Genomic DNA, 24795 nt, shown 5'->3' with positions numbered 1-24795 from the left:
ACTGCTTTGACATCACTCCCCAACTCCATCCCTCCCAAGGACATGCTGTCAAGACATTTACACCACCAAACTGGAAATATGTGTTTCTGCTTTGAGAGACTCCTTTTGAGGTTAAATAACCTCTTTTATTATTTTGATTACAGCTACAAATGTTCATCCTTCTTGGTTTTTTTATTCTATTACACTGTATTGATCTCGAGTGCTGCTTGCTTCTAAATGCTGGTGCTCCCCTGGACTTTGATCCCTTGATGGAGAAGTCTCATGTGTTCCAATGAAGACTTGAATATTCAGTTTTCATTAGAACTGTGATTTCATCCTCAGTGAAACATGAATGCTGTTTTCACCCGTGGCCCTGCCAGCTGACAGTGCTGGGCAGGGAGGGACCTGGAGGTACCTGAGCTTTGCTCACCGTCTGCTTTGGCAGCTGGCTGCCTGCCAGAAGTAGGGAAGGTTGTCATTAATGCTCTTAATTTTTATGAGCCTTTGAGATTTAAAATGTTTACTCCGTGTTGTCGGTTGTAGAGCCTTTGTATTTAAAATAAATAATCTTGTTTTAAATTAGTGTTTCCTGGAGGAAGCTATCTGGCTATTGTAAAGTGCTCTGTCAACAGAGCTGCATCCTCATAGCAGCAGAAGGGGAAAGATCTCATATCAATACACAGAGCTTGGGAGAGCTGACACAGAAGAAATTCCTATGGACAGGGCTTTCTGCTTCCTACTTTTTTTGCACAGATGGGTCTCTTTGTTTTTGATTAAACATTAATCAAAAATCAATTTATGACTCCATGTAAGTGGTATTAGATAAGTCTCCGTTTATCCACGGTAAATAAAAACATTGTTCAGACATGAACAAACAACAGTCCTGGTTTGGTTGGAGTTTCAGGGTAGATGGGGATAGAAAATTGTAATTAAAATTGCAGATTTCATAATTGAATGTGTTCTTTTTTAATGAGAACATTTAGTTTAACTGTAGCAGGATAAAAAAACCATAATTGAACCAAACATCTGAATGTTTTGCAAAAGAACATGAAAATTGGATTTGAGAGATCCTTCAGTAAAAAAAAATAATTCTATTGGTAAAGAGGAGATCTCTGAGGAGGTGAGGTGTAACCTTGAGAATATTGGACAGTTTCATCAATCCACAAGATTTTGGAGTCTGAATACTCTGATTTGCTTCAAAGGCAGAATTAATTTCTGTGCATTAACAGTATCTCTGGGTAATAGCAGGAATGTGGAGGAGCAGTCCAGTTATTAGTAGGAATGAAATGTGGGTTTAAGCATTTTACTTGCAATTACTCTGACAGTAACTGGTTTTTAATTCTGTTTTTTTCTTCAGGCTGAAGTACTGAAGACAAGTCTTTGTTTTCATGCATGTGTGAATAGTTCTGGGTCTTTCTTATGCTGCTTTGTGCCTTTTCTAGTTTTTTTCCCATCGTTTTTGAGCAGAAGGGTTCAGAGTTGCAGTCTGTATTTGAGATGTGAGCAACCTGCACTTTTACTAGATTTTATTAGACTTTTTTTTAAGTATTACAACAAAAAATCTGCAATTTAAAGTCCTCCCTGGGGTGGGTTTTGGTGAGGTCACCCCTCTGGGTCCCAAAGAGAATGCAACTATGGGAAGGATGAGGAGAGGTGTTCTGTGGGGCCTCGGCACTGCAGCTTCCTGTAATGTGACAGAAAATGCTGGATGGAGCATTTGTTGTGCATGAATGATGTAGTACTTGGAAAAACTTTTTGGCCAGCTTTGACATGTTCTGTTTGTTAGTTTTGTTTGCACCCAGAGTGCAGGGAAGAGGATTGAATTAAGCTTTAGCATCCTCTCAGTTATTGGGCCAAATGCCACTACTTTCACTGCCAATACAGCCTACAGAAGATGTGTAGGCATGGGGAGTGTGGGAGTTTCAGAATACACAGCATCTTTTAATTGACACGGGATTTGTAAAGTGCAGCTTGTATAACTGGTGATACCTAATCTCCCCTGTCCCTTCCAAGAGGCACGTTGATGATCCATATGCTTGATGGAGGTGTTGCTTTGTCTACAGGAGATAAGAACTGCAGAGTTGATCAGAGATGTCTTGCCTCTGATTTGCCTGCAGGCATGCAAATCTAAGCCTTAAATTCTGAATATTCTCTAGCCTAAATGACTGTTTTATTTTTTAAGTTTTTTTAAAGAAGTTTTCCTCTTGCGGAGGGAGATTTTTCTCCCCCTTTAAAACGGGAAAAATGAGGTGTGGGGACGAGGGAGGGAGCTGCACTCTTTGGTGCAGGGTGCATAATGAAAGGTTACACCTCAAAGCCAGGTGCTGAGTGTTGCTGGCAGCCAGGTGGATGCAGGAAACACTGCTTTGCAGGTATTTTGTTACTTGCTACAGTGTCACTCCTCCCGAGTGACCTGGCATGTCTAACCTTGCCTGATCCCCAGGAATTGTCATCCTGCTTTTCCAAGGTTCCTTGTGGAGGAACCTGTTAGGACAGTGGCTCCAGTGGCTCTGGCCTCTGGGAATGGAAGGTGATGGCTCACACAGAGCATGCTGTGGGGTCTCAGGAGCCTGTCTCTGGGAAACAGGAGATACCTGAATCATGGAGTCATTTAGGTTGGCAAAGAGCTTTGGGGTCGTTGAATCCAGCCATGAACAGAACGCTGCCAAGTGGAGCAAAAGTCAGGCTTAGGCAGCTGAAAGTGAGTTTTCAGAGAATGTATGTCCAGCAGAGCAGAGGAAACTGGGAGAGGGAAGAAAGGAGAATGATCCATAAATATTTTATTACTAGGTATAGAAACACGGTGTGCTGACATCTGTTTTTCTTTCCCAGTGCAGCTGTTGCTGTGTAGTGTCTGCGGAATTGCTTCAGCCTTTCAGCCTTCCTGGTGGCTCTGTCCTCCTTAAAACTCAAATCAAGCACAGACAAAGCCCCCACAACACAGAGGAAGTGCAAACTCTACTAAGCCCACTGACAGCAAGCTAGCTGCTGTTATGTTATTAAGACTGCTTTTCACTGGAGCTCTGCATTCCAGGCTCAAATTCCCTGCTCTGGGGGTTTGGGGCATCCACTGTGCTCAGTGCAGCAGCCTGGGGCCTTGGGCTTTGTTGGTCAAGATCCTGAAGTTACTTCCTAATTTTAAGCATGGATAAAACCATGAGATTTAATGTAGGTTCTTCTTCATAGTCTTCGAGCCAGTCCAGGGTTTTCTTGTCATCATTACATCAGGAATTTAATGGCAAAACATGAAAGCGAGTACTGGGTGGATTGCAGTTCCTGCTTACTTTGCAGATGCTTTTACAGCAGGTCTTTTGTCCCTCCTCCTAAGCCCTTCTGTTTTGAATCTCAGCACCCTGACAATCCCCATGTCTCTTTATTTTCTACTGTGTATTTGGACAAAAGAATCAGTAGTGAGGAGCTGGGCACACATCTGAGAGCATTTCCTCCCTCCCTGCACCACCCTCTCTCTTTTCTTTTTTTAATACACAGATTTTGAGTGTTGTCAAAGGGTTCAATCTGATTGTTCTCTGTTTTGAGAGATGGAAACAAAATGTCAATGATGTTTCATTTAAATTTGTATTTAATTTAGTGTTTCTTGATGTGTGATATGTAGGCAGTGGTGGTAGGGACGTCTGCGTACAGCTGTGTAAAAATTAGGGAATGCTGGTTGTAGAGGAGTAAATGGAGGCCGAATTTGTGCTCCCTTATGATCCACTGTGTCTGTAGAACAGTGAGTTTTTTGATTACTGTAGTTGTGCAGCGATAGCAAGAAGCACAACTTTTCACAGTGATCTGAGTTTTAGATTTACTTCAGTTCTTATTTACTGCTGCTGCACTTTTCCCTTTTTTCGCTTTCAACATTTCCTACAATGCAGGTTGCTTTTAGAACACGATGCTGAGACTGTCGTGTCTAAAATACTCCAAATGTTTTCAGAGCTGGCTGGTTCCAGCCCCAACACACACAACTCTGTGCCTCCCAAAAATAGTCACCTGAAGGGAAAGACAGAGGCTGAAATGGAGCTGCTGAGCCTGAGCCTGCCTTGGGCTGTGCTCGCATTCCTCCAGCAGGGCCTGGGCCTCTTCTGAAAGCAACCTTTCAGCTCATGGAGCTGCATTGTGTAAACATCTTCAGCAATAATTTATTCTCTTGAAAGAGGCCAAACTAATCCCCCCATCCTGCTTAGAGCTGCCTTAGATGTGACTCTGAGCGGCACATTTTCTGTCTTGCAACAAGCGTGACATCACTCAAATATAGCAACAGAATGTGGTCAAATGGCATTTTTAACAAATTTAAAAATGCTCCCCTGTGGGGCAGATTTATTGGGAATGTTCTTCCTTCATCTGTATGTTATCAAGCTAAATACCAAGCCTTGGTTTTGCTAGCATGTTTCTATATGTGTAGAAAAACCGATGGCTGATTTGCGTGCATTGATATTTCCCTCCCCACCTTGTTTTCTGTCTTGGCAGAAAAAGCAGATGTTTGTAAAAGGAGGAGAAAGATCTTTATAAAATCTACCTGGATAGAAAATAAGTAAGATTATTTTCTGAATTTCAGAGCATTCGTGAACACAGTTTGTCGTAAACAAACTCGTAAAATTCTCTGGAGAAACATATGACTTTGATTTAATATTTTTTCTTTTCCTCTTATAGGAGCAGCATTCTTAACTTTTGCCTTACATTTTTTTTAGCCCAGCCTGAGAAGCTCCATGTTGTTTTTGTCCTGTAATAGCACTCGCTCCAGCAAGGACACGGCATCTTTGGGGTTTACCTCTGTCTCCAGCGCCTGGGAGGCTGTTTACTACTTTCAGCCTGGAATAACAGGCCAGTCCCAGGATCCTCCCTGGGGAGCAGGATTAGTGGCATCTGCCAAAATGCCGCCTCTGTGCAGGGCCGGGCGGCGGCGGGATGCTGCCCTGGGCGATGCCGGGCTGGGGTCCGGTGACCGTGGGGCATTCCCGGGGGGATGCTGCGGTGGGATGCAGGATGCTGCTGAGCTGCGGGGCAGGCACAGCCCCCGGCGCTGTCAGCTCAGCCCATGGCTCCTCTCAGGGCGGGAGGGAAACACTGAGACCCTTTTCAAGAGCGAGGTGTGTTGGAGCCTATATTTGGATGCTGTGCCTCTTCTAAATTTGGTTTACTCCTCATTAATACAGGAGCTGTTTCAGTCGCCCTGTAGGGAAAAACATGGGGTTGTTGTCGGGTGGGTTATTCTGGGGGGTTTTTTTCCACCCTTTATGAAAGGCTGAGGTCTGTGTGGAGGGCTGGAGGCGAGGGAAGCTGAAGGAAAGGGTGGAGGGCGGAGGGGAGGGTCCGCTGCTCTGAGCTCCTTTGTGCGGGAGCTCCGCGCCCGCCGCTCACCTCCCGCGGGTGCGGAGGGGGCACCGCAGTGGGGCCGCTCCTCTGCCTGCTAATGAGGGCACTGGGGCGGACACGGCTGCCCGGAGGGGCAGGGAGGCCCTGCCGTGCCAGGGGCATCCCGGTGATGGTGCTTCCATCTCCCTTCCCCAGGCAAAGGCAGCCTTGGGGCTTTCTGCAGGGAGATGCTCGTCCCCGTCTCGGGAGAGCGTGGAGAAGGAAGCGTGGCAGCGTCGTGTTAGAATAAGCGCATTTGTAGCTTTTGCCGTGACCCGAACCAGGTTTCCCCCATCGCAGCAGCACGAAGAGCTCGCAGTGGGTGTGATGGAGGAGTAGTGGATGGGAATTATTCGTGTCGGGGCCGCTGGCAGCCGCAGAGCGGAGCCGTGCGTGGGAACGGGCGGCGAAGGCAGCCGGGCTGCCGTGCTCTGTCACTGCGAGCCGGGACACTGTCACTGCTGTCACTGCCTGCTGCTGGCCCTGTCACGCCTGGACACCTTCCCTGGGCTGCCGGAGGGGTTTGTGCCCCAGCTCTGCCTGCCAGGGTTACAGGGATGTGGACAGCTGTGGGTCACATCTGGCTGTGGATGTGCTGGTGGTTTGTTCTGCCGGGTGCCCTGGGGGCTGCTCACGTCCAGCAGAGACCCGCAGAGCCTCCACATCCCTGTGCTGGATGAGCCTCACTAATTCCAGCAGCCCCAAGTTGCCTGCATCCTGCCCTTACTCAGGGACACAATTGACTGGTGGCCTTGGCATCACTGCGTTAATGGTTGGACTCTTAGATGCCTTTTCCAACATAAACAACTCTGTTCTTTAGGTATCTCTTAGGTATCTCGTGGTGGATGTAGTTTCACAGTAGGCGTTGGTAAATATGAATAATATGAAAGAGATTTAGGCCCCTACAAAATGTGTAAAGTACAAGTCCATCAGGTTATTGCAATAAAAGCATATGGGACTCTGGGTACTAAGCTAAAAAGTCCAGACAACCCAAGGAAATACAACAAAATTGAATTAGTTGCAGGAATTAATTAATTTTTTCTAACTCCTGCTATTAATCATTTAAATGACCTGGGATGGAAATTACAATTATAATAGTTACTTTTGCTGTATTTCAGGGTACTCTGCACTCCAATAATTTGACCTAGTTTATTGGTGGTTTAATTGCACTCTCTCATTTTGAGCACTTTATTCTTGTTACCGGCTTCATCAACTCTTCTAAATATTTTACTGTCTGCTCTGTTCCAGGGTCAAATGGGACAAGCATTAACTTCTGGCTAGAGAAAAACTGTGTTGAAAACCAGTGCTAGTGAAATCTGTTAATGGAACAGATGCATCTGACCTGAAAAATTACATGTATGCTCCAAAATTTACTTCCCCCCTCCTTCTCCAAGAATCTATTAAAAGATTTTTCTGCTGCAAAAATCCCTTGTCCATATCCTTAGAATGTTCAGGTTTCCAAACCCCACAGCTAACCACCTTTCTATACATATTTGCTCAAGTAAGGGCTTTTTCCCCCTGCTTTACTCTTCCAGTAGTCTTCTGTAGTGAAGATTAACTTCACAACTAGGATTTGCTTTTCAAAAAACAATGTTTGCCTTTTGTGAAACTTGTATGAGTTCCTGCTGGAATTATTTGTTCGCTGTGAATTTCATCACGTTGCAGAAACGATGCACATGCTGCAGGGGAAGCAGCAGATTCCAGAGGCAACGTGTGTATGGAGAAATCTTGCTTTGTTGTGATAGCTCTCCTTTCTAGGACAGATGTACTTAAATAATTTTTTAAAATTAAATTCAAATCATGGGGAGTGCGAGGTGGCAGTTTACCAGTGGCTTTTGAAATGTGTTTTTCTGTGAGGAGTGAAATGTGTGTCTTAGAGCAGCAGGCAGGGTATGAAGAGTTCCTTCACGTGTTCATTGAGGAGCAAACCTGACAGGTCCTTAGATTAAAACAATTATATTAGTGTTTATCCCTTTGACTTGTGCTCTAACATATTTTCCAGCAGATCTCTTCAAATATGTGGAGTATTATGGATCTGATAAAATCCTTCTATGGAATTAGGCCCAACTTGTAACAAGTTAAGTGTAGCAATTAATATTTCTACTGAGTGAATTTTGCTAGCAGAATTATATTACTGAGGTTAATCTCCTGACTTCCCAAGCTCTCTTCTGATTAAATAATACAGGCATGTAATTTCTTCTTTCACCAGAAAAATGGTTTTCTTGTGCCGTATGGTGCTTGTATCACATTTCTGCAATGATTGTGAAAAGGCACAGTGTTATTCTGTGGTCATATTTTTGGCTTTCAAAATCAACAGCAAAAGTTTTGCAGAAAATAATTTATGTTCAATTATCTCTTATTCTTGAACAAAAATAGAGCCTTTCCACCCCAGGTAACAATCCCAATTGCCATGGTTTCTAAAACAAAATTTTTAGTTTTCAGAAGTCAGGAATGGAGTACTGCTTAAAAAAAAAATTAGAGAAAAGCATAAATATGTTTTGTGCTTTGTTGTACTGAGCTGTGTGGGCTGATGGGCTTCCTGTTCCCTTCAGAGCTCAGCAGACTTGGGGTTTTGTGAGCTTGGGAATGAGTCCCTTTACCTGTGCAGGCTCCAGGCTGTGACCTGCATCTTTGGGTTTGTTGTTCCTTCACTGGGCCAAAAAGGGGAAAAGTCACATCACTCCCCAGATGATGTTCCTGGCTGGTGAGACAACCCAAGTGAAGCAAATGCAAACTCTGAGAGTACTGGGATAGCTGCTTCCTGGGTCTCTTTGGGATTTTTGGCCCCAAGCAGGAGGCCACAGTACCTGATAGTCCTGCATCACTCACAGGGACTGAGCTGCTCAGGTGATTTCAAAAACAAAGCCAGAAACCTGAGGTCCACCACCTCATGATCAGCTCTGAGAGGCATTAGGATAAATCATTATTCAGTGCATTTAAAATAAGAGTGCATCTAGAGCCCATGGGATTTGCTACCTGGATCTTCAAATTGATGGGATGTCTGTTCAGTGAAAGAAACAACCACTAAGGGGTGATGGATGGGGGATGGCCTTTGCAGCAAATCACAACAGGGTGGGAAATGAGGGGTGGATGTGAATGACTGATAAGTAAGACTTATTGTAAGGAGCTTAAAAATAAAGGAGTAATCCGAGAGCAGCTACAACACGCAGGAATTTGGGATGTGTCACTTGTGGCTGTGCTGAAATCTCTATTGCAGCTCTTCTTTTTATATCCTTTGTCCTTTGAAATACCTCACTGGTAGGGTTGGGCTCTTATTTATTTATTTCTTCCGCTCGGCAGCTGCAGTGCTCAGACTGAGATGCTCACAATGCGCTGCCTGCTGCCAAGAAAGGAGGTATTTGCATTCATTTTCACTTTCTTATTCTGAATACAGAAAACAAACAACCCCCCCATGGTCCTACTGAGTCCTGCCTCCCCTAAAATGTAAATACATGTGCAGATACATGATTTGGAGGATTTGGAGGGGGTGTGGTACCATGCACCAGGCAGGTAATAGGAGTGTCTGTATTCAGTGAACAAAGAAGTCTTACAGTAATCCAGAATAGCCATTTTTTAAAAAGTGTAAAAAATATCAGTAATATGTTTCATAGCAGTTATTTAACAGATTCAAAGACTGATACTTTATTCATATTACTTTTTCTGAATTATTTTCTTTTTTTCTCAAAATTGCAAGTTATTCACACTGATCCTGTCAGGAGTAGTCTGTGCTCAAAAGAAGCACATTATTCCCGTTTTTCACTCTTTAAGTAATTCTGACAATGATGCAAGGAGGAGAAATGAGACATTTGTTTGAAGTTGTGAGCAGTGCAGCTTTTGAGGTGCAGAGCTGGGTGTTGGAGTGACTCCCATATGGATTGGGGGCGTTCAGGATACGTGTGGGAGGCCGTGCCGTGCCTCTCGCTCCCTCTCCCTGGCAGTCTGAGGAGTGGGAAACAAATGGGATCACAACCTTTCTGAATGTGGAGCTTGGGATGTGCTGACTGGATTATGAAGGCAGCAATTTAACTAAAGGGACATAATTCAGGTGCTGAGGCTCAGAGAAGCCCAGAGATTGGAACTCCAGATTTTTATTTTGTGACTTATTGACTAAAACAGATACAAAAAATAATCGTATTGCCATGACATTTGTTTTTGTGCGTCTCCTCAGGTTTTAACAAGCCTCTTGTTATGATTCAGAGCACAGCATAGAAATCCACTGTGCCATCTTTTTTTAATGCATTAAATGATCCATAATGTGTTTCTTTTGTGGTGAAACCCCACAGCCTCAGCATGAAGAGTGCACATGTGTATTTGTTTAATTCAACATGTTTTCATCTCTCAGTACTGGAAATAGGACATTTTAATTCTCCAGTCACCACTGCAGCAAACCAGTGCATTGTGTGCAGTTTGTTTAGTTCTTTTCCACCTGAAACATCAGTGTGAAAAAACAGGGCTGAAGAGAAAAACCCAGTCTGCTGCTGGTACTTGTTTAGAAATATCAAATAACTCCAGTGTGAGGTTTTTATCTCGCTGTCTTTGTGGTGAGAATGGTAGAGAAAAGGCACGTGAAAGGCTGTGACAGTGTAGCCTGTAGCAGCTTTGCAGATTGATTCAGATGTTCCATTCAGAGCAGAGACTTGATACCCAGTAATGAAATCAAACGGCTTAAAATCATCTTCTATTGATTTTTATGAAGAGAAATCTATACCTACAGAATCCGACTGAGGTTACGATAAGCTCTGCCTTTAAATTTTTCTTTGTTTTGCGCATGTGAGCTCTTTAAAGAGCTTTTATTCTGCACTTCGAATGGCTGCTGCTCCTGCTTGGCTTTGCTGTGAAGCCTGGAGCCGGGAGCGGCGTGCGGGGCTGGGCAGGGATGTTTTTGGGAGCCGTGGCGTGGGGGCGGTGGCTGTCCCGGTCCCGGTCCCGTGGGGCAGCGCCTCGTGATGTGCTCCGGACTCACAAACAAACCATCACGTGTGCGGGCACCGGGGGGACAGCGCCGTTATCCCGCCGGGCTGCGGCTGCTCTCAGCGGGCTGGAGTGCTGCTCAATGGAACAGCACAAGGCGCCTTTCCCCCCCCTTCCCTCCTTTTTTTTTCCTTTTCTTCTTCCCTTCTTCCCTTCTTCCCTTCTTCCCTTCTTCCCTTCTTCCCTTCTTCCCTTCTTCCCTTCTTCCCTTCTTCCCTTCCCGTGGGATTTAGGATACACAAAGAGTCGCTGAACCTGTAAGAAGCCTCTCTAATGCAGGTGTTTGCTGATCTTCTTTGTTGACAAAAACGCACTAACACCAGCAAGTGCCACGCACTTGCTGTCGTGTGAGAAGGTGTAGAGGCTCAAATAATGATCGTACCTGAGGACTAAAAAATTTTGTTCTATGCATTTTCCCCTTTATTTAACCAGTATAGTTTTTATTAAAAATGGATTTCTCTGGTATGTAATTACTTAGACCCACTGTGTACCCGGTGGAAGCCACAGCCCTCTGGAATGTGACACGATTCTTTGGACTGGTCTGCTGAGCCTTGATTTGGAATGATTAGACTTTAAAAGCATTTAGCTCTAAATGTGACTGTAGCTCAATTATTGAGTCTTTTGATTGACAGCATGCACATTATAAATGAGTAGGATGCTGCCCATGAAACCATATACACTGCAGGACTTGGCTAAGAAAATAACTTGGATCATGAGATTAGACTTAGAGCTGCTGAATACTTCTTAGTTGTGATCTTCATCCTTAGATACAGGGGCTCAGCTGTAATTTGTTGGATGTATGTCAACATTGTTGTTTTACAAAGGTAACCCTGATTTAAATCAACAAAAACCAGATTCACATGTGCATCAAGTTTGTAGCTTCTGATTCTTGGTAGGGTGCCCAGTAGGCTGTATGGACCTTTGTGGAGTATCAGGTTCATGAGGATACTTTTTTAATGCTTTGTGGGTAATAGCTCATGAGGTTGCATTTTTAGTAGTCTGGATAGGAGTGAGGCTTGAGGAGTGATTTAAGAGCTCAAGGAAGAGGCTGCGGAGTGTTCAAGCTCCGGAAGGATAATTTAGGCTAACAGGGGAGCAGGGGAAAAGCTCATGGAGAGCAGGAGATGGCAGAGGGAGCAGGATCCTGTGTTCATCTGCCCAGGGATGAGAAGGATGTGAGTAAAACCATGCACTGCCGTGCAGGTGAGAGGGAATCTGAGGGAAGAGAAGCTGGCCAAAGGGGCTTGTGGCCTTGTACAGTTTCTTTTAAGTGTAACTTGGCAGATTTCAAACTGCATTTAAAAAGATTTTGGTTTCCACAGACATGGCTATTAAGTGATTTGTTCTGAGCCTATTAGGGTTTTGTTACCCATTGCACCAACAGCCACAAAATGCTTTTTAAATTGTCTTTTCTCAAAGACAGTGCTTAGGAACACATTGACCTGGTAATGTCATTTTCTAAATGATAATTTTTAAGGCAGATGCATTTGTTAATCTTAAAAAAGGCAGTTTGGAGCAATCTCCCAGGTTCAGATGCAGATGGTTTGGACCGTGTCCCAAGCAGTGCAGCTGTGGGCAGCTCATGGAGACTCCAGGTTCCATCTTTGTGCCGTGGGTGAAATCCTCTCACATCCCCACTGGTGTGTTGTAAAATCCAGCTGTGACTGCAGGGTACTGGGGCTGTTGGTGGCTGAGAAAATCCAGTTGTGGTTGACATTGGTTGTGTAGTGGAGGTTCCATCAAACATTGGAGAGTCAGCTGGGGACCAGAGATGAGAAGATGGGAGTTTTGTGTGGCTGGAAGTGGCTGAGCTCTGTCCATGTGTCTGCCCCTCAATGGAAGAAGTCACCATCTCTCTCCAGTGAGCATGAAAATAATTAGATTAACTTTTCTCAAGTGACAAATTTGGCAGTTTTATGCCTTAAAAACAATTATTGGCATGAAGTTAATTCAAAGACACTTAATGATGTAAGCGTGTAAATTTTCCCAGGTGGCACCATCTGCATATGTGATTAAAAAGCCCAGAATGACAAAACAAAGAAGAAAATGTATTTTAAGAAGTGAAATTAATTTGTAAAGCCATTTGGCTTATTAATTAGAAAACCTTCAAAAGAATGAAAAAATCCTTGAGTTCAGATATCTAAGATAGAATCCTTTGGAGAAGATACTTTGTGCATGTTCTCCTATAAGAATCCCAGTATTCTACTTTACATTCTTTACCCTACTGTAGTTTATAATGAGCCTTTCAGCTGAATTGTACTGTTAAATGATGTGGTGCTGGCTTGTCTGGATCAACTCAGTCCTGTGAGGAGCAGCTGGGAGAGCTGGGGGTGTTCAGCCTGGATAAGAGGAGGCTCAGGGGTGGCCTTATCGCTCTCTACACCTCCCTGGCACGAGGGAGTCGGGCTCTTGTCTCTGGCAAACAGCACAGGACCAGAGGAATGGCATCAAGCTGTGCCAGGAGAGGTTCAGGTTGGACATCGGGAAGAATTCCTTCACTGAGGCACTAGTCAGGCATTAGAAGGTGCTGCCAGGGAGGTGGTGGAGTCCCTGTCCCTGAAGTGACTGGACACAGCAGTGAATGCTCTGGTTTAGTGGAAAAGGTGGTGATGGGTCAAAGATTGGGTTTGATGATCTTGGAGGTCCTTTCCAACCTTTATTTTTCGTGTTACTGTGATCTGTCATATGTCACTGTGAAGCCTTTGGCTCAATACTCTTTGGTCAGACAAGCCTCACTTCTTTCCATGCTGAAGATGTTGCCATTTGTTGTCATCTCTTAAAGCCTTCAGAATCTTCACCAGAGTGTCTTTGTGTTTGTCTCAAAAGATCCAAGTTGGATATTGCAAAGATATTTTACATTTTAGACTAGGCTGGGGTTCACCCTTAGAGTGAAATATGTAGTTTTTTGTGGCTACTGACATATTCACTAGTAGAATTTTTTACAAGTACTCCCAAAGCAAGCTGATTTCAAAAATAATTTTTAAAAGATCACTTTGTCTTTTCTCTATTATGTGCTAACAGCCTGACAGGAAAATGCTTGAGTCCCAGGTCCTCTGAATAGCATTCAGTAGTTGTGTGCTGAAGTCTGTAATTCAGGACTGGTTGCATTTTAAAAGAAAGTTATTATGGTCACGAAGTGTCAGAGGCTTTTGCATATCAAGGCAAGCAGCTTCTTCTGTTCCTAAATCTTCTGCCTTTTGCTGTAACATGGAATAACTTATCCTTCTTTTTTTTAAATTACATTTATCCCCCCAAACCCTGCATCAAAACCAGCCACTTGATTAGAGTTCATACTTTGTAAAGCATTTTGAGAACTGCTGATTAAAAAGCACTGTATGAATGTGAAGTATGTATTTTTCTGTTACTAAGCATTAATCAAGTTTAATTTGTGGGAACCAAGGCCAAGAAGCTGATATTGGTAGGAACAAGCTCTTTAAAACCTGAGAAAGGGAGGCAGAAGCTTTATCAGATGAACTGTTGGTCGAAAAGCACTGCCCAGGAAAGGTATAAATGGATTAAAAGTTTGCCATGTGTGGGGAAGGACATGGTGTGGGGAGCAGGGAGGAGTTTGGAGATCTTCTGTAGCAGTTAATCCTGCAGCGGCAGCGGATGCTGCATCCTTGGGGATGATCTCTGGGAAGCTGCTTTACTGTCTGTCATCACTTTAACGAGCCGTGGTGCCTGCATAAAGTGCATCAAATGAATCTGAGAAATATTTAAGCTGAAATATGTATTAAGGGTAGTAGCTGGCCCAACCCCTTAATTTTTCCCCACGTCATTCCTAATTCATAAAAACAAACCATAGAACAGCCTTGAACTTTGTGCAAAAATCTGTTGCTCTGTAATTTGCAATTTAAATGATACTTCTGTATTTGACTGCAGGCAAGATCAGCTATTCTATTCCCATCCAATTTAATGCTTTTAGTTTTGGGTGTGTGCGTGGGACATCCTGGAATACTAATTATTTTTTCCCCTCCCTGTTTCTTGTTGCAGAGCCATCAACAAGCAGGATCTACTGTTTTTAGTAGTTCCCTTTCATTGTTTTTCAGTGAAGGTTCTGTCTGCAAATTTGGATTTGTCTGGGATTTGTTTGTTTTTTAACCAGTGTGATTTCTAAACAGTGTGTTCTGGCTAGTGTTTGCATAATTTACAGAAAACTTCATTTAATGGGTATGGAAGTTGAGGTTCATATAACTGCAGAGAAAGCAGGGCCTGCCCTTCTTGAAATAGAGACAGATCAATTTGTTGTTTTGTGTTGCAGTTGTAAACATTGGAAGAGAAATACCATTTCTACTGATGGAATAGGAAAGTGGTTCTCAAATTAAGTGATGGCAGTACAGCTCAGGCCCCCTCCAGCTGGCCAAAACCAGCCACTGGTCCCCTTTTATAGGGAGGACCAGCTGGATCAGAGGTGGTAAATAACTGTCACAACATTTCTCAGCATCAGCATTAAATGTTTGTGGGGGTGATATGGTATTGATATCTCCAGCATGACCAGAAATATTTTGTTCTTGGTCTGCTTTGTGTTCTGTAAATATACAGCTGGAGAATGTAGGGAATGGCATGGCTGGTGTGTTCAGAATAGATCAGTACAAGGAGGAGGATGTACCTCTGAATAGTAAAAATCCAGTGTAGCATCACGAGGAGGTGGAAAATGGGAAGTGTGGTGATGCTTTCACCCCTTTGACCTCTATAACCAAAGATATCTGCAGTTATTGGCTCAGGGAGACCAGTAACTGGAAGAAAAGGTAATTGCAGTCTTGTTACTACAGTATTATTGAGAAATAAAGCTTAGAATTCAATAAATTTTCCATTTGTAGGTGTTTGTGGGTGTCCCATAAATCCAATAATTTCTGGGGTAAACGAGGTTGTGGAAAGTTTCATGGCCTGTCTGAAGTCTGCACGTTCTGCATGAAGAACCTGTAAATACTGATATTACTGAATTGCAGAGCTTGTTTGTTTTGGGAACCTGGATTTTTTTCCTGTAACTAATACTAGCCCGCTGCAGAATTAATGAAATCCTTAGTGGAATTTTAACATTAAAAGCGAATTTCTAAAACCTGTAGAAAAGGGTCTGTCAAATTGTCACATGCTGTGGAAAAACATCATTGCTGTACTTCAGCATAAACGTTTTTTAAAGTATGTAAATAATATGAAACTTAAGAAGAAATAAATGGTAATACTAAGTTTTGCTCTATTCTATAAAAATCTTTTTATGATTTTACTCAGTGGTCTAGATGGATGAAAACATAATCCATATTTAAATCCTTTCCTCTAAGTGTAGTGAACTTTAGCTCCTTTGATAAATTTAGATAATTTTTCTTCTTGCTAAGCTGGAGGAGTGTTTAATAGCTCTTAAAAGTTTGTCTTGTGTGGCAAGTGATGGAAAACAATTCCACCAGTAGAATTGCTGTAGAGATGGGGAGAGGTACAGATCATGTTTTCTCTTTGAACATCTGACTCACCAGAGCTGCCTGTTAATCCTGACAGCTTTATTGCAAAGCAAAGAGAGCGGCTGAATAAATTCAGGGGAAAAAAGGCTGCAGCACCACTGCCTACCCACAGCAGAGACAGTGACCCTGGGATTACAGGGAAGGAGGGGCAGGTGTTCTTGGCTTGCCTTCTAGGAGGATTTAGGAGCTGTCACTCTCTCTCAGCAACAGTATTCTAAGGGAACATTTATTTTCCTAGGGGAAAACGTTCTCAGTTCAGTTACACAAAGTTGTCCATGTTCACCACTTGCTTTCCTGGTAATGTTTTATTTGAGCTTTAAACTTAGTAAGCATAGTCCAGATCTTGCCTTGCTTTTGTATGTGGAGCATTTAGACCCCTGGATAAATTCTTCTGAACTTGGTTCTCAGCAAAACCTCTTAGGAAGAGTTGTGGGTTTCTTGCTTCTTGTGAGTTTTTTATAGCTCTAGTACTATAATGAATCAGTGAAGCCTAGAATGTCTGGGGTTGGAAGGCACCTGAAGTCCCAAACCCCCTGCCATGGGCAAGGACAATTCCCACTAGTTCAGTTTACTCAAGGCTTTATCCATCCTGGCCTTGTAATGAATCCAGCTCCATGAGTGTTAGACCCTAATCCCAGCCACCAGCAATAAATTTTGAATGTTAAAAAATGTCTGTACCTATTTCCCTCTGCTTTTTGGATAAATATTTATTTATATTGAGCATATATAGGAGCTGTGAATTAAAAAAAGCTTTGTGCCCCACGGGTGCCTGGCATGAGTTAAAAATGCATTGTGAGGCACCTCTACAATGACAAAATCTCAGATTTCTTGCTGGGATTTTTGAACTAGAAAAGCATTTCTGTTCAAAAGATGGGATATGATTGCATGAGTCTAGGGTGGATAGGGGGGGTTCATATGTCACCCAGCCCTCATTTGTGTGTAATCCAGTTTTTCCTTATTTTGATGCATTTAGATACCTGATAGAGTCTCTTTCTCTGCCAGCCACTGGAGGTCTGTAGTGGGCCAGCATCAGTGAACACACCATGCTCTTGGGGATGTTCTCGATAAAATTTGAGGGGTTTGCCTCCTTTAGGTTTTGAAGGGCCAATGATTCTGTCAGGCTTGGGTTTGCCTGGTGCCTGTGGTGTCTGTGCTGCAGGTGACCCAGGAGCCGCTCAGCGGAGCGCTGCAGTCGCTGGGTGAGTGAGTGGGAATCCCAGAGGGTTTGTGCTGCAGACAGAGCATCGATCCCCAGCCCGGTGCCAGCTCGGCGTGTCACTGCCCAGACATGGCCTCTAATACCAGCTTCAAGATGAGCTGCCAAAACCACAGTGCTCGAGGCCTCTCCCTCTGCGTTCGGCCAATGCTCGAACGAAACAGCCCCCAGCTTGTTCCTCCGGGACACAGGCCTGCCTTGTTAGGAAATCGGTGAAGTTTGGGAACCCACAATACCTCACATAGCTCTGTGTACAGTAATGGAGGGTGGAAATAGGGCCATAGGCATGAGCAACCAGACGAGTTATAAATATAGAATACTCTCTCAATTCCAGTTTCGTTAGTCATGGGAGGACAGTGAGAGTTTTATAAACTTATAAGGAATATACAAACAGTTCTGAATTTAAAATAACTCTGTATAATTTTTTTAGTGTGTGAAAAGAATATTCTTTTTTGAGAGCATCCTTGTAAGTATCTGCTATACACAGAGCGTAAGGATCTGCGTATTTATATGTTCATGTGAATGTGACTTGAGATGACAAAAAAAGGTACCGGAGAAGAAAAACGTAGCTCAAACGTGCCAAACTCGAGCAAAAACAGAGTGGGAAGCAGCGTGCTTCCCACTTTGTGCCAATATCAAAAACATTAATCCCCTCTTTTTCTTTAATAAGTGCTGTCTGATGCCATCTCCAGCTTCTGAGCAGCCAGGCGGTGTCTCTGGGCTGGCTTTGCTGCAGCCTGGAGCCCCTGTCAGATCCAGGGATACAGCTCACCTTCGCTGTCCTTCCTACAAATAAATAAATAAACCTCTGCTACTCCCTAATCTGATCACAAATCCTTACTACAGGGAAGGATTTAGAAAGTCCGAAGCAATGTCATGATTATTTTTTCCCAGTCATGCTAGCAGGAATTCCTCAAAAGCGTGTGGAAGTGTATCAGCAGCGACAGCCCAAGCGTCGCAGTCTGAGCTGTGTGAGCGCGCGGCCGGCAGCGCTGTGCGCGCCGTTTGTCCCGTGAGTACATTCTGTGTTTGCAGTTTCTGGGGGATGTCACAGTCAAACAGTTTATTTATCAAGCTGTTGGAAGAACCAAAATAGTTCAGTCTCACAACGGAGGAGGTTTTTAAAGATAGTGAGCTGAGCACAGGCAGGATGACACTGTCATCCCTCACTTGGGTTAGCAGGAAGCACTGAGCACTCCCAGCTGCTGCTGTTCCATCCGTGCTCCTTGCTGACCCAAGGCACTTTTCCCCAGTGCCTTCTGACTCAGGTGCTTGAGTCCTTTGCTTGGCTTGAGCTGTCTGGGGATTCAGAGCTGCTGAACTTGCAGCAGTGCACTTGGGGCCTGCTTTGGGTTTGTGGTTGTGTCCACTGCCACAATGGACTGGGAGCATCCTTGCACTTCCCAAAGCAGGTTCTGCACTCCCGCTCCAGCTTTCTTGTGCACACACAGAGATGGTCAGGAACCCATAAGCAAACAGGCAGCTGTTGCAGCAGTTCTGTTGTTTGCAGATCAGACAGACCGTGGAGGGTGGAGTTAAAATTTTAGATCCAGATAGTTCAGGGTGATTTACAGATTAATAAAGCAATTTGCATCAAGTCTAAAAAGATAACATTTTCCCATTTCCCTCTGGGACACTTCCATCCATGGTTGTGGTGTATAAGAGGAAAGTAATTCTAATACAGCTTTAAAGTCAGCTGTATCCTTCTCACTGTCAGTGTTGCCTGTAAATTTGTTAAAATGCATTAAGAAATGGATTAATGCACAATCTTCCTGTCTGCTTTTAGGTATTAGAAATTCTGGAACTTTCTGTATTCCCTCTGCGTTATAATAGAGGAAGTTTCAAAATGAAAAATATATTCCATGGTTATGAAAACCAAGGAAAGAGCTCACCCTTTGATTGTTGTGGATCTCTAGAGCACAATCTTCAGTTGCTGTCAGATTTGCTTACACTCTTGTATTTCTGGAAGTCCTGAAGGAAATACTTTATTTGATCATTTTAGCATAATTGCCTTAATATTGTTTGGAGCATTGTTGCTGTTGTTGTTAACAGGGTACCCCTAACAGGGTACTTGCAATGTACAAATATCATAAGTGATGTCGTACTCCCAGATTTAGTAGTTTTTTATTTAAAACAGATGCACCAGGTGTCTGATAATTTTTCAAACCATCAGTATTCTTGCAACTTGTTCTGCCCTTCCAGTATCATCCTGCTCTTTTCTCGGGCTCCTGAACATCTGGATCTTAATCCTGGTTTTAATGGCCTATCTCACTTACCGGTGAACAGTTTGAAAAATCTTGCTCTGTAGTAAAGCAGTTTGCATGTTCTTGGTCCTTCTGCCTGTTGCCTTGAATTTTCATCTTTCTAATGTTTAGAACTAAACAGGTTTTGTCATTTGTTGTTGTCGTCTGAGTTGGAGATGAACAAAAACTTTCTAGGTTTGTCCCACTGTGTGTGTTATGAACGGTTTTCCTGAAGCTTTTTTTTCCAGTATTCTTGCAACTTGTTCTGCCCTTCCAGTATCATTCTGCTCTTTTCTCGGGCTCCTGAACATCTGGATCTTAATCCTGGTTTTAATGGCCTATCTCACTTACCGGTGAACAGTTTGAAAAATCTTGCTCTGTAGTAAAGCAGTTTGCATGTTCTTGGTCCTTCTGCCTGTTGCCTTGAATTTTCATCTTTCTAATGTTTAGAACTAAACAGGTTTTGTCATTTGTTGTTGTCGTCTGAGTTGGAGATGAACAAAAACTTTCTAGGTTTGTCCCACTGTGTGGGTTATGAACGGTTTTCCTGAAGCTTTAATTTTAGCGTAATTAGCCTTTGGCTGGAGCAGTGTTGATTCAGCCTCCAAGACGAACATTCTGTTTCGTTGCTGGTGCCAGAATGGTTAAGCTCTTGATGGGTGTAAGGCATGAAAGCAAAAGGGCATTCCTGAAATGGAGCAGGAGCTGAATCCCTCCGAACCAGTGACTCTTGTTTGCCCTGGATTAAACTGCTGTGATCCTTGGGCATTAAGAGAACTACATAATTTAGGCCAGTGTGATAATGTTATCAGCCTGTCTTCCTCCTTTAGAATAAATCTGGAATGTGAATAGTAGTCCTCCTCCAGCTGGGCTTTTGCCAGGAGATGGCTGACCAGCACTCCTTGCTTGCAGTATATTAATTAAATCCTGTAAAGCTTATTGCCTTACACTTGCAGCATTTGGAAGACAGGCAGATTAAATCTAGCTTTAAGCAAGAACAAGCAAAACCCCAATATATCGCTCGTAATCTGCAGCAAAAAGAAAAATAATTTGCCTCAGAGCTGTTCTTCAGCAGCACTTTGCTTTCCTTATCTGTTACTGCAGAGTTCAGGAACTTCAGTTGTCCCTTTAGGAATGTGGACAAAGCTGTGGGGGATGGCAGTGGATGGGGAGCAGCTTTCACCACCATGGGGGGACCCTCATGTTCCTGCCTTCATCCCCATTGTGATCATTGTTACTGTTCTGATTTGCATCTTCCAGTGGGAAATTTCCTGGTGCGTAGAGGAAATGTTTCTGGAACAGTGCAGTACTGATGGTAAAACATTCCCAGCCAGTTTGTTTACCCTGTGTTGAAGATAGAGTGCAACTGGCCCCAAATCCCCAGAGATGGTTGTGTATCTGCCTCCGTGGGTTTGTTTATGTGCTGAATTCATACTGGCGTGGAAGGGACTAAATGGACTTGTTTTTTTCCTCATTCTCCCGAGTGCCAGCTGCAATGATGCCAGTCTGGGCTGTGCTGGGCAACATAAACTGTTTTGAAAGAGAATGCAATTCATGCTGCCTGGGTTTGTCAATAACACGTGTTTATTTGCACCTTCCTTACGCACGCTACTTGTGCTGTCCATGGGTTCCTGTTGACTGTGGGATAAGGTGGTTGTTTTCTTCACACAGGTTTCCATCTGCTCTCATTTCGGTGTGATGGGAGTTGTTGTGATGCTGCTGGAGCATTTAGCAGGGTTGATTGCTTCATTTGCAGAAAACTGAAGGGATATGGGAGTTTTGCAGTGCCAAAGAGTGTCCCCAAGTCCTCTGCTCTGAGTAAAATGGATCTGGCACACATGTTGTTTTGTATCACAGCTGGGAAGCCTGGAAGCTGTTTTGGTATAACTTCTTGGGTAAGGAATGAATGAGAGGTGGCCAAAAGAGGGATGTGTGGGTCATCAAACTCCAGTGTATCCAACTGGAATATGCTCATTGAATGATGAATGTTTCCTCTCTGCTTTATAGATCTCATTGCATCTGGTGGAATCTGAGTTTCCAGGTGCTGGATGGTGCTGTCTTCTTCTCCTAACCTGTCTCCCACTCGTTTCTTCCACTTCCTTTGTTCCAGAAGCATCTACAGGTTCTTCCATCTGAGCAGTTGGCTCCAACTGCTGCACAACTGGCTGTGTATTGTTTTTCACCTGTAAAATCCTGAGGAAGGGAATGCAAGAACAGATTCCTTGATCAGTCTTTCATATGATTAAAAATTGTGCAGTTAGTGGGCTGATATCAGGCTGGGCAAATCCACTGAGGTTACTTTGAGGTTCTGGATGCTTCATCACACCCACTCCTTCATGCAGGGATAAAGGCACGTACAGCATCTGTGACAAACAGAAATACCCAGAAGCAAGAGACCAAAAAGCTTTGTGTGGAGGCTGACCAGGTGTAGTGGGAAGAAAATAATTCCCTGAACAACTCCAGAATAATTTCAGGATCCTTGGAAAGGTCCCAGGGATAAAAATGGGTTGGTAGTGACTAGGATTTAAGCATGGAAACGCATGACTGATCTTGAGTCAGACATAGCTTGTGGGCCATAGACTTAATGCCCTCATGGTGTATGTTTGTATATATCCAAGTATTTTGCTGGTGGACATGACTGTATGTACTGGAGGTTTAAAAGGAGGAGATGATCTCTTTCAGGTCCTAGATCTGTGCTGGATTGAACTGAACTTTTGAGATCTGGCAGTTAATGTCAAAAGCTGCCAGACTTTGTGCCTTAACTATTAGAAAATGGTTTGACATGGCAGTTTTTTTTGCCTGCAAGATTTTCACTGAATAGGAGATAACTAGTTTTAGAGATGGGGGAACAGAAAAGAGAAAAACTACACTATTGTTGAGAAGCTGCTAATAGTTGTTTCTGTGGAAATATAAAGATTTACACAACTGCTCTGAGTGGTCTCTTCAGTGCCTTGGAGATGACTTTTAACCATATTTCTGTGATCAGAACACACTACTGCATGTATTTAATATGTGTATTTCCTTTTATTCTGTACTTTTTGATTCCAGCCCTGACCATGAATCACTGGAACTGGATTTTCTGAGTAATGTCTCTCCAGTCTCTCTATTCTCACAGAATATTGGGCAAAAGAAATCAGGTCTTGTATAGGCTGTTTGAGCTTTTAAAGTCAGCTGTTTGAAAGGCCGAACCAAAGTTTAGCCCATTAAAATGCAATATTTTTTAAATCCTGTCATGTAGAAGGATTAACATTCCAAAAGTGACTGTATTTTTCTGTCTTTGTGGATAAATTTAGACAGCTAATTTTTTTTGGTAGTTGGCTAGGAGAAAACACTCCCTTCCTCCTCTGGTTTCTGCTCAAAATGGGATGCTTTTTCCCCCCCTCTATTTTTTTTTTTTTCTGAAACATTATTTTATCTGAAAGATGCTCTTAAAAAGACAAAAAGGGTATAAAAAACCCAAACAAACCCCAAAGAAAGATGAAATATCTTTTTACAAGGAGAGAAAGAATCTTTAAAAAATATTTATCCCACACTTGGCAACCTTTTGCTTGCCCGCATGTGACTGGCGCGGTGCCATCCTTGGCCGAGGCCGGCGCCTCTGCTTGCCAGGAGTCTTCCTCCTCTGGCTTCATTTTCACTCCCTGTGACTGATTGTTTATTCACCTGATTTTTCTGCTCCAGCATCGCTGAAGTCATGGCGTCTTGGAGATGATAAGAACACTTTGTCTGCCCAAACTCTACCATAGCTATGATGTCAATGCGGGCGTTTGCAGCGAGCCCTGGCGTGCTGCACACTCGGCATAGCAGGGAGGGATTAGATGTCAGACAAACTTACTGCCACCTCCTCAGCCTCAGCCTGTCCAAAAGGGAACTCTTGTAAAGACAGGCAGATGATTTGTTGCTTGCTTTTGAAATATTTTTTCCCCCCACAGAGCTGTGTTTGAGGATTTCCAAACCTTGCTTTGTGTTTGCAGTTCTGGTTTAGCATCTTGGGGGTTTTAATTGAGGATAATGAGTCTCTGAGTCAGATTCTCTTGGGGCTGCTTGTGTTTCTAAGATGTTTCTTGCATTTAGTTTTAAGGTGTCCCCTTGCTGTATGTCAGGTCTGAATCTGATTCGCTAAGTAAGTCTGAGCATCTTGGAATGAAAAATTTTGCCTTTTTTTTTTCTATCAGTGATCATAGTATCTTAATAGTATTTGGAAGATCTTGTGGATTTTTTGTTGACAGGGAAAACTCATTTGAAGAAATCGGAGAGAACGTATAGTACGGATGGCCAATGAGAGTTTTGTTAGTTTTGCTCCTGGAAATTGGATTTGTGGCTACTGATACTCTTGTACTGTCTTTCTCTAAAGATCTGACACCTCTTTCACTCCCTAAATATAAGTGGGTGCTAGTCTAGTCAGGCCTCTATAATCTCTTTATTAAAGTACTTAAGGGTCTGCCCTTCTCCACATCTTGCTTTGACTTCCTCCTCCCATGGCTGCCCTCCAAGGTCTCTGAAATTTTCCATTATTTTGGTATCTCCATGTGATGACAATTAAGCATTTTTTGCCCTTGGGCTTGTCAGCAAGGATTTGTTCAGGGTTTGTTTTTTTTTTGTGTATCGTCATCAGCCTTCATGTTCTGAGACACTGTTGTACCTGGCTGATAAGTTCTGTCCCCAAATGTCAGCCCACTGTTTGCTCCTGTTTGTGTCTCTAATGTTCTTGCAGAATAAAGTCAACAAGTTACTGAGTGTATTGCAGGGCACTTTTTTTGGCCAGAGTATTTGGAACCTGCATTTTACGTGATTTGGTGCAAATCTAGGAGCCCAAGCAGCACAGTTTGGGAGGGTGGGGGGAGGATGGGTGGGTTTGGACTGTGAGGTCAGCCAGTGTTGTTTAGTAAGGTTTTTAGAACAGGGATATCTGAGGGAGCTGGCGTGTAAGGCAGATAAAGCTTTTTTGTTGTTGATAATATGTCCTACACACACACACAGAAGTTCTTGTTCTGCCTCTTCAAAGAAACAGGATACCCGTATTGTCTCCAGGCTGAAAACTCTGCCAGCGTTAGCAAGAACAAGCAGAAAATAGGACTGAGGAAAAGCGAGGTTGCTGAGCTTTTAAAAAATTATCTTTATAAAGTTTTCAAGAGTTCACGTTAAAATGGTTGTGATTAAAATATTACTATAGTTTTGAAAACCTGTTTCACTGATTGCCTTTTTCATGTGAACTTGTGTATCCTTCTGTGCTCCAATTTTTATTTCCATAGACCAGAGTCAGCAGATTTAGCAGGAGATGCAGGGAATCCTATTTTTATAGCAGACTGCTCATGAATGGCAGAGGCATTAAGGGAATACAGGAGTCTTTCCCAGGAATGAAATAAACTTAATCTATGTTTATCCCAATACTTAGTACAGCAGTGTTTGTTTTCCAGCAAATTGTTCAGATGAAAACAAAGAAATCATGTATTTAATCAATACATCCAGTAATGAACTTTGTGGAGGCATGGGTTGGGGGGTGTGTGTGTTTTTTTTTTTCAGTAGGGCTTTGAACTGGAAATGTAGCTACCACATGAAATCTGAGTTCTGGCACCCACTC

The 24795-nt window shown here is 43.2% G+C and overlaps 1 protein-coding gene across 2 annotated transcripts in view; it reads left to right on the top strand.

Moving 5' to 3' along the window:
- The window catches only part of IGF1R (insulin like growth factor 1 receptor), a 170099-nt gene that overhangs the window by 99655 nt on the left and 45649 nt on the right, over window positions 1-24795 (top strand). The window lies entirely within an intron of this gene.

The sequence above is a fragment of the Passer montanus genome, unplaced genomic scaffold (assembly GCF_014805655.1).
Source record: "Passer montanus isolate IOZ18808 unplaced genomic scaffold, ASM1480565v1 scaffold5, whole genome shotgun sequence".
NCBI classification, from domain to species: domain Eukaryota; kingdom Metazoa; phylum Chordata; class Aves; order Passeriformes; family Passeridae; genus Passer; species Passer montanus.
This window is presented reverse-complemented; position numbering and strand designations above follow the sequence as displayed.